General features: G+C 38.6%; 1 protein-coding gene and 1 pseudogene across 1 annotated transcript in view; both read right to left on the reverse strand.

Annotated features, from left to right (window-relative positions):
* Positions 1-18,408, reverse strand: part of LOC100519166 — a 110,521-nt gene that overhangs the window by 32,641 nt on the left and 59,472 nt on the right. The window lies entirely within an intron of this gene.
* LOC110258051 lies at positions 9,046-17,259 on the reverse strand (annotated as a pseudogene).

Genomic DNA, 18,408 nt, shown 5'->3' on the forward strand with positions numbered 1-18,408 from the left:
GCATTCCCTTTGTCTTTTCTCTGGTTGAGTGTGTACAAAATTGGCATTAGGAAATAATATGGTTCTCTACATTCAGGGAAACATTTCAGGCTGGTGTATCAGACATAGGAATTAATACAACAAAACTGGAAGTTACACTTATAACTCTATAGATAGTTTAGACTGATAGAAAAGAGAAAAAAAATAAAAGATGAGGAAAATGAGCAAAATTAGCAAGCCCATTTGAAGGAACACACATTAGAGGATCCATGTAAACTTACCTATGGGACAGCGATTGAAAATTCCTTCTCCTAAATTCTGAAATCTAAGTCAGAGATTCACAGTTGCGGGCAGACAGCAAATGCTAAGTCCACAGAGTGAGAGTCTGACCATGAGGCACGAAGTGCATAATCACATTACCATGGTGATGTGTCATAATAGAACTTTCAGAGGCAAGTCAACCCTGCCCAGGATGGGTCTAGGGGCAGCTACCAGAAAGTATGTTTCCAAGGACAAGTTTGGCTTTTCAGAGGAAACATTTTATTTCCAAAATTGAATCTCAGGCTCCCACATAACTCTCTGATTAAGAAAATAAATTTCTATGAGAGAGAATGACCTGTCCCACAGGAGGAGTTGAGAGTGAACCTTGCAGGGTGAAGAGGCAAAAAGCCAGCATGTGGAGAATTTAAAGAAGTCCCATTACTATTTAACTTATCATACCCCTCCATTTCTTCTCTTCCTGAGTCACTGGACATTGACAGATAAAACCATTTCAAAATGTGAGATTTAAGCTTATTATAACCAAAGTTAATGTTTTCATGTTTCATGTCAACTGCTATTCTGCAGCATCCTATCAATACACATTTTCTCCTCACAAAAACTTATAATTTTGGTGTGTATTGCAAGTAATTTTCCAATTTATCACATTTTTTTCATTTACTACAGTTACTTGTACTTATATAATGAGAAAATTCTTTTCATTTGCCAAAAAAAAAATCCAGTAAATATTTTTGTAATTTATGGCTTTGAGAAAGAAAAGGAGGAAGAACACTGTGACCATTATTCATACTAAGGGTTAAATACACCTTTAAGAAAAGATTTTACTTAAAAAAAAAAAAATGAAGTTCCCGTCGTGGCGCAGTGGTTAACGAATACCACTGGGAACCATGAGTTTGCAGGTTCGGTCCCTGCCCTTGCTCAGTGGGTTAACGATCTGACGTTGCCATGAGCTGTGGTGTAGGTTGCAGACGCGGCTCAGATCCCGAGTTGCTGTGGCACTGGCATAGGCCGGTGGCTACAGCTCCAATTGGACCCCTAGCCTGGGAACCTCCATATGCCGCAGGAGCGGCCCAAGAAATAGCAAAAAGACAAAAAAAGAAAAAAAAAAAAAAAGCTTTTACTAATTAGGAAAATAAGCAGAGGTGTTGCAAGACAAATTTTTCTGTTAAGCAATTGTATTTCTAAAGATGCATGTCAAAGGAGACCAATCAATTTTTAGGAAGAGGATACGATGTTTCCCCCAGAAGTTATGTACAGCCAGAAATATCCCAGTCCATTCATAAAAGGTGTTGTAAAGCACATGTGGTTATTTACGTCTCAAATAAAAATCTCAGAACATTTTGGATGTGATAATGATGGGGCACCAATAATTCATCCATTTAAACAGATTAGGTTGCCAATGTGCCTCTTTATCCAATAATGAACTTGTAGGTGTTTGCTGGGAAAGAGGGCCATACTCAGTAAATGTTAGTTAACACACATTAAATGAGTTTGTGATTAAAAGAAATCTGTAAATGTCCTATTATTGATTTTAGCAGTGGAGAATTAACTGAGTTTTGATATAGATTCAAATGCCTACCTGATTTGCATTTCTTTGACCCAGAGATATTTTTTCTTTTGAAAAATCCTCCTTTCTTTGATGCAACAACTCTTTTTATACTTGGTGACTATTTATGATGATGAATAAAGGTAAAGGATGTAAAAATGATGAAATAAGGCCAACTTGGAGACTATCACTGTTACATGCATAGTATCATGAACAGTCTAACCAAATCCCACTGACTATAAATAGCGTAAGCTACTACGCTTGTGGACTGCATCTTTGTGATTCCCCCATACTGTATCCTATATTGGAACACCAACCTCCAGAGGGATGGTACCAGGAGCTTGGGCCTTTGGGAGGCAATTAGTCTATGAGGGTGGAGTCCCTCTAGGAGGAATAGAGCTCTGCTCTTTCCCTCTTCTGTTGTCATGTGAGGATGCATGAGAAAAATGACCCACCCTGTGTAAATTAGAACCATGGCATCACCAGAACCTGACTTTGTTCCACCTGATCCTGAATGTTTGACTATTAGAAATATGAGACACAAATAATTACTGTGTTAGCCACTCCGTGCAGTGTATTCTGTTGTAGCAGCCCAAACTCACTAAGGCAGCCATCACTATGGATGTTGAGAGTAAGATTTCTTTTTTTATTTATCTGATAGAAAAGAGTCACAGATACTTCAAAAAAGTATTGCACTAGATAGAATTAAATTGGCAAGGAAAACTTTATCCAAAATTTTGTGATAGGAGTTCCTGTAGCAGCTCAGTGGAAACCAATCTGGCTACTATCCATTAGGATGCAGGTTCAATCCCTGGCCTCACTTAGTGGCTTAAGGATTCAACATTGCTGTGAGCAGTGGGGTAGGTCACAGAGGAAGCTTGGCTCCTCATTGCTATGGCTAAGGTTGTGGCCCACAGCTATGCCCAATACTACTCTAACCTTAGAACTTCTATAAGCCTAGGGTACAGCCCTAAAAAGACAAAAAAAAAAGCAAGCCAAGTTTGCTGAAGGCCAAGATTACTGAGAGATTATTGCAAGAGTCTGAACTCAGCTCCTCTGAAACAAAGATGGGGGTGAATTTGCAAACACAGAGTGAACTAATTGAAAAATACTCCCAGTCCTTAGCCTGAAGGGTGGTCTTCTAAGTAGCACTAATGGGAGTTAGTGTCTACCTCTGCATAGAGACTGGGATAAAGGGGCCTTATCTTTCTCAATTATTACTTTGAGAAAGGAAGTCTCCCAAGTTCTTGAGCAAGACATTCCTGGGTTGTAAAACTCACATATTCTAGGGAAGAAGAAGGAATTTAAAGTTTTGTTTTCTAATATAAGTACTCCAAGAATAAAGTAATTAAATAAAAAAATACTTATCTGAAGTTTAGTTAAGCTGTGGATGGTATGGATATATCTATAATTTTAACAACAATCCACAGAAACAGAGGACAGTGTGGGCAGGGAAAATGGCAAGAAAACTCTTAGAAGATTCAAGTTGAACCTGGAATAATAGGTATGTTTAAAATAAATACATAAGTCAACAAAATATTTATAGGGTCAAATAATAGTTTTGGCCTTATGGAACATACAGTCTCTGTGACAACTACTAACCTCTGGATTTGTAGCACCAAAGCAGCCACAGATGAAACAGAGACATGTAAACAAAGGTGCAAGTGAGAGTTACCATACAGCTTCAATAAAAAATAGGTGACAGGCCAGATTCAGCCCTCAGGTCACAGTTTTCAAAATCCTAAAAGGGATTACTATGAGACTTAGATTCCCAGTTTTTTGACTCTGATATGAAAGACTAGTTTTTATGATAAATTCCTAGTTCATCCCCAAACTCTTTTGAATCTATGAACTGATTGAAGTAAAGAATTTTCATTTCAATAAGCTTTTCCTAATTTTTAGGGCTTTTTTCCACCAATGTATTAAACGGATACCTCAAGAGTCTATGGCTTAATCAACGAATATGGAACTTTTCTCTTCCAGCTAGTCAGGAGAACTAAAGAAAGAAAATCAGTTTTGTGCCATTTTGTATACACCACTGATATTCACTAAATGGAGAATAATAATTACATACACACACCTTTCGGCAAAAAAAAAAAGAGAAATTTAAAAATGCATACTTTTGTGAGCTTTGCCCTGCATGAAGTACCTCTTAATTGTTGGTTTTTCCCATCATGCTGGTAAAGTTGTACAGTTGTTTTCCCTTCCACTCCCCTTTCTTATTATCTGCCCACTGTCCTTTTCCTTACCTTTTATAATGTCTTTGTGGCTTTTCTTCATCTACCTTCTCCTTCTGAGAAGTTTGCAATTCACTGAATATGATCTTTAAGAGTGCTTATCACAGAACAATCCAGGCAGCAAAGTATCTTTTTCATCGGGAAACATACTCAGATTATCCTATCAAAACAGCCAAAGATGAGTGGATGGTCTGTAGGAATTTATGCCAACACTAAGAGACTGTTAAAGAAACCAAGGCATCAACAGTTTCTTTTCCTTTTTTTTTTTTTTTTTTGTTGTTGTTGTTGTTATTGTTGTTGTTGTTGCTATTTCTTGGGCCACTCCCGCGGCATATGGAGCTTCCCAGGCTAGGGGTTGAATCGGAGCTGTAGCCACTAGCCTACGCCAGAGCCACAGCAACGCGGGATCCAAGCCGCGTCTGCAACCTACACCACAGCTCACAGCAACGCCAGATCGGTAACCCACTGAGCAAGGGCAGGGACCGAACCCGCAACCTCATGGTTCCTAGTCGGATTCGTTAACCACTACGCCACGACGGGAACTCCTCCTCTTTTCCTTTTTGCTTCTAATCACATATGATCCATGATACATCACCATACTCCTCAAAATCCATTAAAGTTCTCAATATGTTTCTATTGGAAAAGGGCCATGTTCCTAGCTGAAGAATATTAATCAATTTTCAGAGAAAGTCACCCAAAAAGTTCAGTTTTCTACTCAGAAAGTGATGCTGATTATAAAAATGCATTATGGTATCATAGAGATGGATAATAGTAATATATTGCTACAAACCTTTGACAAGACCACAGAAATAATCTGTAAAGCAAAACAAAGTAAATTATTTTGAAAAGTGACTTGTGGAACAGGATCAACTAAGCATCAATAAACTCCTCTAATGAAAGCATGAAAACCTGATAAGCTAAGAGGAATTTCCTTCCAAAAATATGATTTAGTGATATTCAAGATTTGATGAAATGACAGTAATCATAAAAATATATTTCTATTGTAAGGCTTATTAACCTTGAGAAAGAAGGGTTTTATTTATTTAATATGTAACCATTTAATATTTTTTAGTCCTTGGAAAGTTTCATGATAGAAAGCGAAAATGGAGCTTGTGATGACTGTTATCGTATTTACTAGGACTCAGGAGAAAGCAAGAGAAAACTCTTGTGGACCAAGTGCTCCTTGTTTTCTCTCAATATAGTCCTTCAGGACAGATGTTAAAACTCAGTCCTGAGGACAAGTGGCCCATGACCTAATGCCTTTTTGCTAAAAGAGTAGAGGGAAAGGTTAGAAGTCATATGCCAAGTACGACAGTAGTGAGGACATTGAGGACTGTGGGAATCACAGGGCAGAGTGAAGTATAACCAACCATGAGAGACAGAAATGAGGCCCTGCCGCAACTGATGAGAGCAAGATCCAGGCAAAGCAGGCTGCTCACCCCTGATGCCCACTGAGAAGTGGAGAAGTGCCTCCAAGGTGCTAAACATTGGTGGAAAGCCATACATCAACAGAGCTATGACTTTTAATATATCTATGGATACCTTTCTCAAAAAGGCATTAGATCACAGGCCAAACAACACCCTTAAAGAATGTCTCTGCATTCATGGTTATAACCCATTTCCAGATAGGTAGAGGGTCTTTTCACTCACACATACACATCCTCCCCCCTCAGAAGAACTTACTGTGACCTCACATTAATGAGGTAGTCATCTCAGTCAGTACTTAAATCATCACACATACAGCTTTAACAGTAGTTTCAGCCAATCTCTGAGAGTAAAGTTTGAAGGCTTAACTAAATACAGTCCAAAAATTGTTCATATTTTTTACCTATGAACATTTTGTGTATATTTTGCATTTTTTCTTTGAAAACTTAAGGTACATATCAGCTTGGGTAACAAGATGACAATACAGTTCATTGTCAAGAAGTCTGCAAATCTGGGAGTTCTTGTCGTGGCTCAGTGGTTAACAAATCCAACTAGGAACCATGAGGTTGTGGGTTTGATCCCTGGCCTTGCTCAGTGGGTTAAGGATCTGGCCTTGTCGTGAGCTGTACGTGGGTCGCAGATGCAGCTTGGATCCCATGTTGCTGTGGCCGTGGTGTAGGCTGGCAGCTACAGCTCCAATTGGCAGCTACAGCCTGGGAATCTCCATATGCCCATGTACGGCCCTAGAAAAGATAAAAAGACAAAAAAAATATGATGAGAAAAGTAAAGAGAGCCTGCTGTTAAGCACTGAGAACTATGTCTAGTCACTTATGACAGAGCATGATAATGAGAGAAAAAAGAATGTAAGAATGTATTGCAACTGGGTCACTATGCTGTACAGTAGGAAAAAAAATTGTAGTGGGGAAAAAACAGTAAGAGAAATGTGATAAAAAATAGAATAAAAATAAAGTGTGAAAATGCTCAGCTGATTGAAATGCGAAGAGATACACATCAGTTAATCTTTCAAATGTAAAGGGAAAGACAGAAGGATAAAACAGTTCAGGCAGAGTAAACTTTATGAGCTAAGGCACAAGTTACAAGTCAAAATTTTGTAAAAAGCATTGGTGTGCATTATTGAAAGGAGAGGAATCAAGATTAAAATATACTCTGAGAAGTGCTGGGGCATTAGATCACCAGTCTGGAGAAATACAGATGGATTTGAGAGAGATTTAGTGGGAAATGATTTCTTCCCCAGGCAACACAGACTCTAGCCACACTTACTATATCCTCCCCTCACTCTGACTTCTGCATTTGGAATTTCTTTTACATCACCCATAAAATAGTTACTTCTGAGGCTTCCATAACTGCTTTATCTAATGTAGTAATTATCATCAAATTTTTATTTTTCTTTATAGCCTTACAAAGAATTTATTGTATACTGCATGTTTATTTGATTATCTCTTTGTATTTTATGTATTCTTTTGAAAGTAAGATTTAACCATGTTGCTTACTGATGGGTCCCAGCTAGAATAGCACTGCCACACATTGCTTAGAATAATGGTGTTTTAAATGCTATAATCATAGGCTGCATCTCAAAAGACATGTATTAAGCGACACTGAGGGATGGTAACTAGTCATCACCAGTGATGATAAAATACAGCTTCACAACCTACATGGCTTCACTTCACCTCATGCCTAGAAGAGCTCTTTACAGTCACCAGCAGCAGACCCAGGATTTTCTTACCTCTTGTCAACACAGCCTCATTCTAGTTCATGAGAAATTCTGATGGCCAAAGTCTATGCAAGCCATCCACTGAAGTTGCTATTAATCACTAGCATTCTCCAGGTAGAAGGTGAGTATGGAAGGAATCTGGGGGCAGTTTTGTGAGTAGGTCCTCTCTGCTCAGAGTACCAGTTGTTCCTTGGACAGAAGGCAGATGCAAGGATGACCCCAGCAACCCTTCATCACAGCCCACAGGCTAGCACATAGTCAGCTGTAGTGCCTGGCATCTTGAAAGTTATCTGAATGAAGTCCTTTGCCATTATTTCTTACATAAAATTGCTTTTGATAAGCTTTTTTAAATCCAGCACTTTTTCAGGAATGCCTCCCTCAAGTGTCAAAGGTAGCTGGCTATCATACTTAGCTCTCTTTCTTATTCCTAGCCTCTTAGGGACCTTTATTTTTATTCTTAACATTGCTGTTTCAGAGATAATTCATATTTATGCTTTGGAAGTATTAGGAGACAAGTACAGTCATACCAAAATATGGGTTTTCAAATTCTTGAGACTCTTTACTAAATGAAGAACAGATATTTTATTTTATATTTTCCAAGGAAGCTGCCTCTTTTCTTTCTTGCCTTAATCACTGTTTATGGTCAGAGCTTATGTCACAAGTTATATGCCTTAACAATCATTTGATTTTTATCAGTGCATGTGAAAAATATTTTCTTTTAGCTAAAAAACCAAACTATCATGAATATTGTGATGTTTTATCACCTTGAATATCAGCTGCCCTCAATGTGCCGAGTTTTGTTCATTTTGAATAGGGTACTTTTCTGTCATCTCCTATATAACACAGCTTGTTAAAACACTCAACAGAAATTGTGCTCTGGGGGAGATTTCTTATCCTCCAGTCTTTCAAGATCATGTGCTCCAAAGTTGCAATGGGCTTTATGATTTCTTAAAAAGTCTTATAGCACTGCCAAGCTTAATTTGATTCAAGTGAGGGCTCACTTTTTAAATGCCACGCTGTCTTATCCTCAAATTAAAATATTACTATCTCATTGAATCTTTCAACAACAAAATATATATACATATATATATATGTATATATATATAATTTCCTTTCCTAATTATTGCAAATTAAGTCATCAAGGAAATATTTTGCTAAGACAGAAAAAAAAGTTTTTAGGCTTCAATTATTCAAATATAAAATCCAACACAGTGAAATAGGTTAGGGAAAAATTAAATTGTGTTTTGCAGATTCTGACATTAAAGACATGTTTTTGTTAAGCTTTACTGCAAGAATACACTGATATGCATATTTAAACAAATTTCATTCCTTAATACTGCTCTAAATAGAATTAGTTGTAATGTTCTTAATGAATTGCTAAACTTGAAAATTTTCAGGAATACAAAGAGGAACCTAATTCTTTTCTTATAAATCTGTGCATTAATACATAGAGATAACTTTAAATACGCTCAAAAATAACACCCCCCTACATACAGTTACCAAGTATTTTTTAAACATTCTAGTGGTAAGCTATTATCTAATAGACCCTAAAATTAGACAAATATGATAAATGCCTTTAGGTTACCTGTTGTCATTAAAGATTATTGAATTAGGAGTTCCTGTCGTGGTGCAGTGGTTAACGAATCCGACTAGGAACCATGAGGTTGCGGGTTCGGTCCCTGCCCTTGCTCAGTGGGTTAACGATCCGGCGTTGCCGGGAGCTGTGGTGTAGGTTGCAGACGCGGCTTGGATCCCGCGTTGCTGTGGCTCTGGCGCGGGCTGGTGGCTACAGCTCCGATTCAACCCCTAGCCTGGGAACCTCCCATATGCCGCGGGAGCGGCCCAAGAAATAGCAAAAAAAAAAAAAAAAAAAAAAAAAATTATTGAATTGGTTGAAAATAAAGAATATTATACAGCAAAAATGTAGCAGTCAACAATACTAGGAGAAGAATTTGCCCTGCATTTGGAAGCTCTCTTGATCAACACTTGCATCCCATGGGGTGAGGTGTAAATGTACCCATTTTAGGGGATGAAGCATGCAAATGCACGTTGTGTACTTCAGTCAGTGTCTGGAATTTCAACCTCCTCATGCAGCTTGTGATATTACTTTTACAAGTATTAATTCTCTGGCTTCAACTGAAAACTCTATTCATTGGATTCCTGTCATTAACTTCTTTACATTTTTATTAGAAAAAAACCAATTTTCTATCATTTATATGAGAGAAATACATTTGCTTCCTGAGAAGTGAAATTCTTCTGCTCTTATCCCTTGAGGATGCCTGATTCTGTTGCCACTTCAGATTTCATAGGATCAAGAACTCACAATTATGCTGGCTCTATGTTTTGTCTATGGCTCAAGTCAATGGTCTTCCAGTATTTACTTGTGATGGTCTGGTCTATGTCAGTAAACATTCTAAGCTGAACCATTATAACCCATCCCTAGCTCTTTCTTCCTCGCAGGAGGATCCTTTATCTATTTTCCACATTTTTCTTTTCTTTTTACAGCTGCATCCATGACATATGGAAGTTCCCAGTCTAGGGGCTGAATTGGAGCTCTAGATATAGCCTATGTCCCAGCCATGCATGGCAACACTGGATCTGAGCTAGGGCCTAGGCTGCAGCTTGCAGTAAGCCAGATCCTTAATCCACTGACTGAGGCAAGGGATCGAACCCACATCCCCACGGACATTATGTCGGTTTCTTAATCTGCTCAGCCACAATGGGAGCTCCCCATTTTCAACACATTTCAACCCTTCCCTTGCCCTTTTAAAACAAATCCCATCCCTCATGTTCATGGTTTCTATTCCGTATCTTCACCTTAGACAACAACTGTTCTTTCCTTTAGATTCCTCTGTGATTAACAAAGTATTCCCTTATGAACTTATCAACAACATATTGAACCCCAATTTCATATGGAAGCTCCAATTTCATATATGGGTGGCTACCATACAATGTCTTTAGATTCCTATTAGGGGACACTGTGGTTTCTTGACATTTGCAACTTTCTGCCCACCCCCTCCCCCTCCACAGACTTTCAAAGATAACTCTATTTCTGACTTTTACAAGTCATTAAGTCACTCTTTATATTTGTCTTGTATAAACAGATAAGAATGTTGCACTTCATCAAGGAAATAGGCTAGAGGGAAGAAGTAAAACACAGAAATTCACTTTAAATTTTTTTCTATTTGTACAGCATTTTAATGTAACTCATTAGAATAATGTATTTAAAAATTTCTGCAAGCAGTTGAATTCTGCCAAACCACATGTGCCTGGAAGAAGACTCCAAGTTCCAAGAGAACATGCTGCCCCTGCCACACTCTGATTTTGGATTTATGGGACCCTGAGCAGAGAATTCAGCAATGAGCTGTCTGAGCTTCTGATCTACACAGCCATGAAATAACAAATGGGAGCTGTTATAAATCACAAAGTGTGTGGAAATTTGTTCCTCAGCAATAAAAGCTACTATATCACACACATATAGAGGTACAGCAACAGAGGGAAGGGGTGGAGGGAGGGAGGAGGAGATGAGGGAGAGAGAAAGATTTAAATAGTAGGGAAAGAATTGCAATTCCTTCTGTTTCTACTCAAGGAGATTCTAGCTTAGAGTGAGCCTGTGGTAGAAGATACCACTGCTCTGCCTCCAGATGTTTTAGTATCTCTATAACTTTCACAGAATGAGTTTCGCACATTACCGAGACACTTCTTTTGATTAAGGAAAGTTAGGAAAAGCTATTTTCTATTAAATATGATTGTAAGCCCAAGTCAGTAGCATCATCTCATGGTCAAACTCAGACAAATGTATCTGTTTACACATGGGAGAAAAACAGGACTGGGTTGGATTTCTTAAGAAACCCACATTGTTAATTAAGTGAGGCAGGAGTATGGCCATGCATTCAGTTCAGATGATTTAACACACTCTCAAGATAATTTTATTTACATGTACTTATTGCTTTACAAATTCAGTGTATATCTATGTCTTTTTTATTTTTATTTTGGCCCTGCTCATGGCACACGGAATTTCTTGGGCCATGGATTGAATCCAAACTTCAACTGTAATCTATGCCACAGCTGTAGCAAAACTGGATCCTTAACCCTCTGCACCAAGCCAGGGATGGAACCCATGCCTCAGCAGCAACCTAAGCTGCTGCAGAGACAATGCCAGATCCTTAACCTGCTGTGCTACAGCAGAACTCCTATCTATGTCTTGAATTAGAGCTAACTTTACTATGGTCCCAAATCTTTTTACTGTTATGAATTCAATAGAGAAAGGTGAATTAAAATTATTTATTTTACATAATTTAAAAACTAGGAAAACATTTTGTCATTTTTTAAATGTAGAAACACTCATAAAATAAGCTTCTGTAAAGAAATGCTTTTGTAAATGAATGTATTCATCTGTCTAATCAGGATGTTATTTACAATTTGGTAATTTTTACTTATTTGTCACACAAAATGTATCAAGAAGCTTTTTTGCTAGGTCTCCACTCTTGGTTAGGTTCTGTTTTATGTGTGTATGTAGCATTGGAAACTGCTCTCTCTTAGAACTCCTTACAACGTATGGAGATTATCTTAACTCTGACTCACCAAGCCATGAGCTCACTGAGGAAAGGAATCTTGCCTTGCTCAATACTGAATGTCTCACACAAATATATGCTCAATATCTATTGAACAAGCATTACTTTAAAATTCTAAAATAAAATTTATCAGAGTTTCCAGGTGGTACAGAGTGTTAAGGATCTGGCATTCTCACTGCTGTGGCTCAGGTCACTGCTATGGTGCAGGTTAGATCCCTGGCCTGGGAACTCCCACATGACACAGGTGCTGCCAAAAAGATTTTTAAAAATAAATAAAATTTATCATACCTTATTTTTTATTTAATTTCATTCATTAACTCAGATATTTTCAGTTCAGGTCATGTGGCAGTGGGGATGCAAAAAAGAATGTTATCTTAGTTCTGCAATCAAGGTGCCCACAGTCTAGTGCCATGAAGCTACACATCGAATTTAGAGCCCAACTGTAACAGCTCATTCTCGGTGACGTGTAACATCCACTGCAATGTATTCACTTCAAACTGTCTCAGGTGATTCCCTAATTATATGGTAACTTAGCAAATGATTTCAAATCTGTTAGGAAAGAGGCATAATAAAAATTAAGAAATACATTTAGTAAAAGAAAGGGTCCTGTGGCAATAATATGATGTGCTTCCTTTGATTTATAAACTGGTTAATCTTGAATGAATATCTTGGTAGCATTTCCTCTGGTTTTCCATTTTACAAATATAAGAAGTTCATCTGGAAAAATTTTGTTGATTCCTGCTGGGTTTAAAACTTCAATTAAGTGACTACCATTCTATTTCCCATGAGAGCTAGCCTAACTTCTTCAATATTTCTTCATAATTCACATATCTGAGAGCAGGAACATATTGGTTAGAATGATTTTGTGTCCCAGTAGGAGCAATTATACATTTTCTTACATGATTGGTACTGCATGCAAGTCTATTGGTGAGCAGTAACCTGTGCCTTCTAATTCCTTTAATTTCACTTATATTCCAGCTGGAAGAGGAGCCAGATTTCTCCTGGCTTCCACATACTCACTGATGGTTAGACAGTAAGAAGTTTTTATTTTCCCCTCTGCAGTTGCAGACTTGACAGCTCTAACACTTTTCTTTTTGTGGCATTTTCTGCCACTACCTATTATTCACCAGGAATAGATTTTCTACATTTATCATGTTTACCCAGGAAACTTCCCCATTCCTTTACTTTTGAATGTAAGTTCATTTGAATCCTTTAAAAATAGCCTAGATTTGGAACTACAAATTAAATTTCTTAAGGTAAAACGTTGCCAAGAGGCTATATTTTGGAAGCGCTGTGTTTACTATGTATGTCAAAGGTTACATACTATTGCTATGCTCCATTTATCTTGGCATCTGTTATTTTCTTAACTAAAAATGAACATGTTTTAACTTTACTGGCTGTTCTCCCTAGTAGAGTGAGGGCTGGCCTTGAGATTCTAACTTTATAAAGTGATGTGCCATTTTCATTTTTAATTTGGGTATGGTAGAGCTATAATATGTATATGTAGATTTTCAATGTATGTATCTTTTAAGAGAGTGATAGGTGTGAGGAGCATCCTATTCTTAAAAAATAAGGGTAATTAAAAAATAAGGGTAATTAAGGGTAATTAAGCTGAGGGACTGTAGTGCACTCCATTAACAGTGAAACTGTCCTCTGCCCAAACTAGTCCAGCAATGCTGCCCCCCTCCAATGCCTACAGGTAAAAGCTAACAGATTCAAGATATTACATTCCCTCAGAAGATAAATAGCAAAAGTTCAATCTGCTGAAAGTCACTTGCTTACTAAACTATATAATTGAATATATTAAACATTAAGCACATACACATATATACAATATGGACATTAAATATATATATACACACACACAAAACAAACTACTATATATAAAGAAAATAAGATACAGTGATGCAACATACAGCACAGGGAATATAGCCAATATTTTAGAATAACATTAAATGGAGTATAATCTATACAAATATTGGATTACTATGTTATACATGTGAAATTAATATTGTAAATCAACTATAAATAAAAAGATATACAAAAATATACATAATGCAAACATCATTTACCCTTGCTCCTCAATTAATTGATGAAAGAATATCAGCAGTGTCTTTGAAGCCCATTTTCATCTTTAAGTCATTGCATTTTTCTGACAGGATTTAATCTCTTTTCCTCAATATTTTATTACCCATTCTACTTTTCTTTATACCTTTAATCATGCAGTTGTATTTACTTAAGTACTATATCCCAAATACAGTGTATGGATTCATTTGTGGCTATTATTTCTTAATGTTTTGTCTTGGAGATGTGATCATGCTGTTTTATATTTATTTTATTATCATTTTTAATGGTTACACCTATGATATATGTAAGTTCCCAGTTCAGGGACTGAATCTGAGCTTCAGGTGCAGCAACTCTGGATCCTTTAATGCACTGCCCCAGGCCCAGGATCAAACCTATACCTCAGCAGTGACCTGAGCTGCTGCCATTGGATTCTTTTTTTTTTAATGACATTTTTTTTTAATGGGGAGAAACCATTCTGAATCCAGACTTCTTTACAAATAAGCATTTTAAGGATGGAGACAGGAGGTATTTGAGTCACACAGAGTGTTCCTTGGCTCTTAAGTCAGCAGGGCAACTGGAAGTGAGTCTGTCTTTAGTTGGCAGAGTGCCATGTAGACCCCTGGGGTGCTGGTGGAAGAAGTGGAGCATGGCAGGTGGCTCCTGCAGGCACTTGAGTGTCCAGGCCACTAGAAATGGAACCGAATCTTGATTATGATGATTGTTCTGGCACCTGTTATCTCTGTAGGCACCAAGAGCCCCACCACCCAGACCGCCCCCCCCCGCCCCCGGTTGCCTGCTGGCCCCTCAGGAGGGAATCAGAGGACTTGATGCTGTAGCCTGTGAGAGGCACAGGGAGAAATGTCACCTGAGAGATCAAAGGTTATCTCTGCGGGCAAGCATCATGAGAGGGGCTCGTGACCACCTTGCTGCCCAACTACCAAACCTCCAGGCCTCATCAGAAACTATATGGCCAGAGGTTCTGCAAAGCCATATCACAGGTGCCTAAGATGCCTTCTTTCCTCTGTGCTGGATGTGAGTGGTGAGCTCATGTCTAGAAAGGCGTCACACACAGACTGGCATCAATAGTCACTTATGTAAAGCTGCTACTTTAGAACAGCTTTTTAGACGTGAGTCAAGAATTCGAACCAAAGAACCCAAGGTTCTCAAGGATCAAATTGAAAACCAAGAACCCAAGGTTCTTGAGGATCTCTGTCAACGGGACTATAAAGAAGACAGAGCAAGGACGTGAATAACCCCATTACCTGGACGTATGTCAGTGGTTTAAAGGCCTGCTGAGCTGAGTGGCCCTGCAGACAAGAAGTGGAGCTGGTGGGAGAGCATCCACAGCACTGGTGGGGAGCAAGGTGTAGGCCCAAGGCCGATGAGAAAAAGGGGACAATTCACAAGCAAAACCACCTGGAAAGAGTCCGAAACCAGTCTCTGATGGATGACAGGTGGCGATTCTCAGGTAAGATGTGGCCAGGATTTGACATGGCAACGTGGGGCCCCTCGGAAGACCCAGCTACAGAATCTTTCCATCAAGCCTAAGACTGAGAACAGTGTTCTGGTGTTCTGCTCACCGGCACGGAGGAAAAGCAATCAAGGTATTTCAAGAAAATGTGTGGAACTCAAGAGAGAAACTGAGGTCCTGGGAGTGGAGGCCGTGAGCCCAGAGGTCACAGCCCGGGGATTTGAGGGTCTCCACAGAGACCCCCCCAGACTGAGGGTGTCCACGCCAGCCCCTCCGTCCCACATGAACCGACCAGGGGTTGCCTTTTTCTCCCAAAGATGCTAACTGCAACCGTGTCAGTGACTCCCGGATGCCCAATGAGACTACACACCAAAGACGAGAAGATCCCACTCCCTGGGCCACCAGAGGGGCCTCTCCCACGGGCACTGTGTCCTCGGGTGTCTGGAAGCCCAAGGCCTCAGGACAACTGTGGAGCCAGGCCGCAGGCCCCCCACAGACCCTCTCCCCACCCCGCTCCTTTGGGCTGAAAGAAACTATCTAAAATCCTATCTCCCAGGCTTGTCTGGCAGTGAGGGATGTGGCGGTACCTCAGTAGAAGGAGATGCTGGACTTGCCCCCGGGAAGGTTCAGGACTTTGTTGTGAGAGTGCGACCATGGGCCCAGCCTGGGCTCATGGCTGTCCACCAGGGGCGCGGGCTCCTGAGTGCAGGCTGCCTCCCTTGGGCCACCTTGCTTGCTGGCTCCTGCCTGGGCAGTCTGGGTGAGGCACTCGCTGAGGCCTTGAGGTCAGGGGTGGGCTCCTCCCCCTCATGCAGGAGCACGTGGTCCTTGGCCTTGTTTGGGTGTGCCAGGGGCGAGGCAGCAGTGACGGGGACCCAAAATGTCACTGGTCTTCCCGCCAGGGGGGTTCAGATGCTGTCCAGTCTGCACAGGCATTCATTTGTCAAAGATACCACTTCCTTTGCCCCCAGGGGATTGATCCTTTTAGGTACATTCTGAGGCTCTTCGGTTGGTCCAAAAATGTTAGATGCCATCCTATTGGGCCTGCTTGAAGGGACAGCTTCTTCTGGACTTCCAAACAGACTGCTTGAGTCTTCTCCCGAGGGCTTCATGGCCCTGGAGCCAGCCTGGCCACCCTCGGTCTCCGGTGCCCCGAACATGTCACCTGCCAATCCTGCCGTTGCATTCTTAACTCTCTGCACCACAGTGGGAAATCATGTACTGTTTTAAATTACTATAGTTCATTTGATTTCATTACTTTGTCATATCCCACAATGTATTCATTTTTTGTGATCTTTACAAACATTGCCAGTATAAAAATTCTTCCTTGTACATGTGTGTAAGGGTGTATTCATGGAAGTAGAATGGTTGTAACATAAGGAATATGCAGTACACTGTGTAACATCAAACTGTTTTGTAAAGTATCTGTATCAATCCATATTCCCATCAGCACTAAAGGAGAGTTTCTGTTCTTCCTCATCCTACTCATCACATAATAGTTTTCTTCCTTTACTGTATTTACTGTATTTATAAATAGATAATCTTATTTTCTAAAGTTGAACTAATTTGCATTTTTAGTATAGACACATGTGCATAACAAACTCTTGGACACTATTGCATTCAATTTGCTAATAATACTTTGTTTAGAAATTTGTTATATTGATGACTAACCTTTATTTTTCATATATTTATCTGCTATTAATATTTCATTGGAATAATACTGAGCATAAATGTCTGAATAATCTTAGCAATATGTGTTCCTTGAATAAATACTATAATTTCCTAATAAAATTAGGTGGTTTTCCTAATAAAATTAGGTGGTTTGTATTTTCTTTATATATAAAATACTATTATTTCTGGAGTTCCCATTGTGGCTCAATAGGTTATGAACCCAACTAGTATCCATGAAGATGTGGGTTTGATTCCTGACCTTGCTTACTGGGCTAAGGATTCAGCATTACCACGAGCTGTGGTATAAGTTGCAGATATGACTCAGATCCTGTGTTGCTGTGGCTGTGGCATCGGCCTAGAGCCATAGTTCTGATTCCACCCCTAGCCTGGAAACTTCCATACACTGCAGGAGTGGCTCTTAAAAAAAAAAAAAGGCAAAAGAAAACTATTTCAATTTATTTGTTATAGACTATTTAGATTTTCTATTCTGCCCTGTATAGGTATTATTATTATTATTAATATTATTAAGAAATTCAGTTATTCTAATCATTACATAATGCTGTTTGCAACATTATATTATCTCTGCAACAATTAGGCCATGGTGTTTTCTTTTTCATTCCTAACATAGCTTATTGCTCTTTACACTTTCTAATTTTTTTGCACTTTCTAATGCTTGTACATCTTATCAGTCTTTCTAAAGGATGAAATTTTGCTTACTGATTTTTTATGTTGTATTTATTATTTTCTGCTTTTATAGTTAATATTTTTCTTACATTGATTTTATTTAGTGTTTTCTGTTATTCTAACTTAAGTGCCAAACTGATTTTTTTATCTTTCTTTAAATTAAATATATATACATATATATTTACACACAGTACTACTTTAGCTTTAACGAAAATTTTAACTCTGCAGTATATTCATTACCATTCAGTCATATTATTTTCAATTTTAATTACTATTTCTTCTTTTATGTAAAGGTCACTTACAAGAGTGAATTTACTTCCACTAGTTTTGTGTTGTGGTTGTTCCTGAGTAATGTCTTTATATTGAATATCAACTTTATATTTTTTATACTGAATATCAAAATTGCATTCTGGTCAAGAATGTGCTCTTAGGGTACTGATTCTGAGAATACAATAAGACTTAACTTATTGCCTTGTAGCTGATTAATTTTTATGACTATGGTATGTTTGCTTGAAAATGTTATACTTTCTACGTGTGTTTGGTGTCAGGTTGTATTTATATTCATTATATCAAGTTTTTGTTTAGTTTAAATCTTATATATCTTTATTAAATTTTTAACATCTTCTTAATGTCCCTGGCTTGGAATTATGATTTTTTTCTTAGCATTTCTACAGTGTCATTAACCACTGAGCCATGATGTGAATTCCTTCAACATTAATTATTGTGTTAAAAAAGATAATTCA

The sequence above is a fragment of the Sus scrofa genome, unplaced genomic scaffold, assembly GCF_000003025.6.
Source record: "Sus scrofa isolate TJ Tabasco breed Duroc unplaced genomic scaffold, Sscrofa11.1 Contig1164, whole genome shotgun sequence".
NCBI lineage: Eukaryota > Metazoa > Chordata > Mammalia > Artiodactyla > Suidae > Sus > Sus scrofa.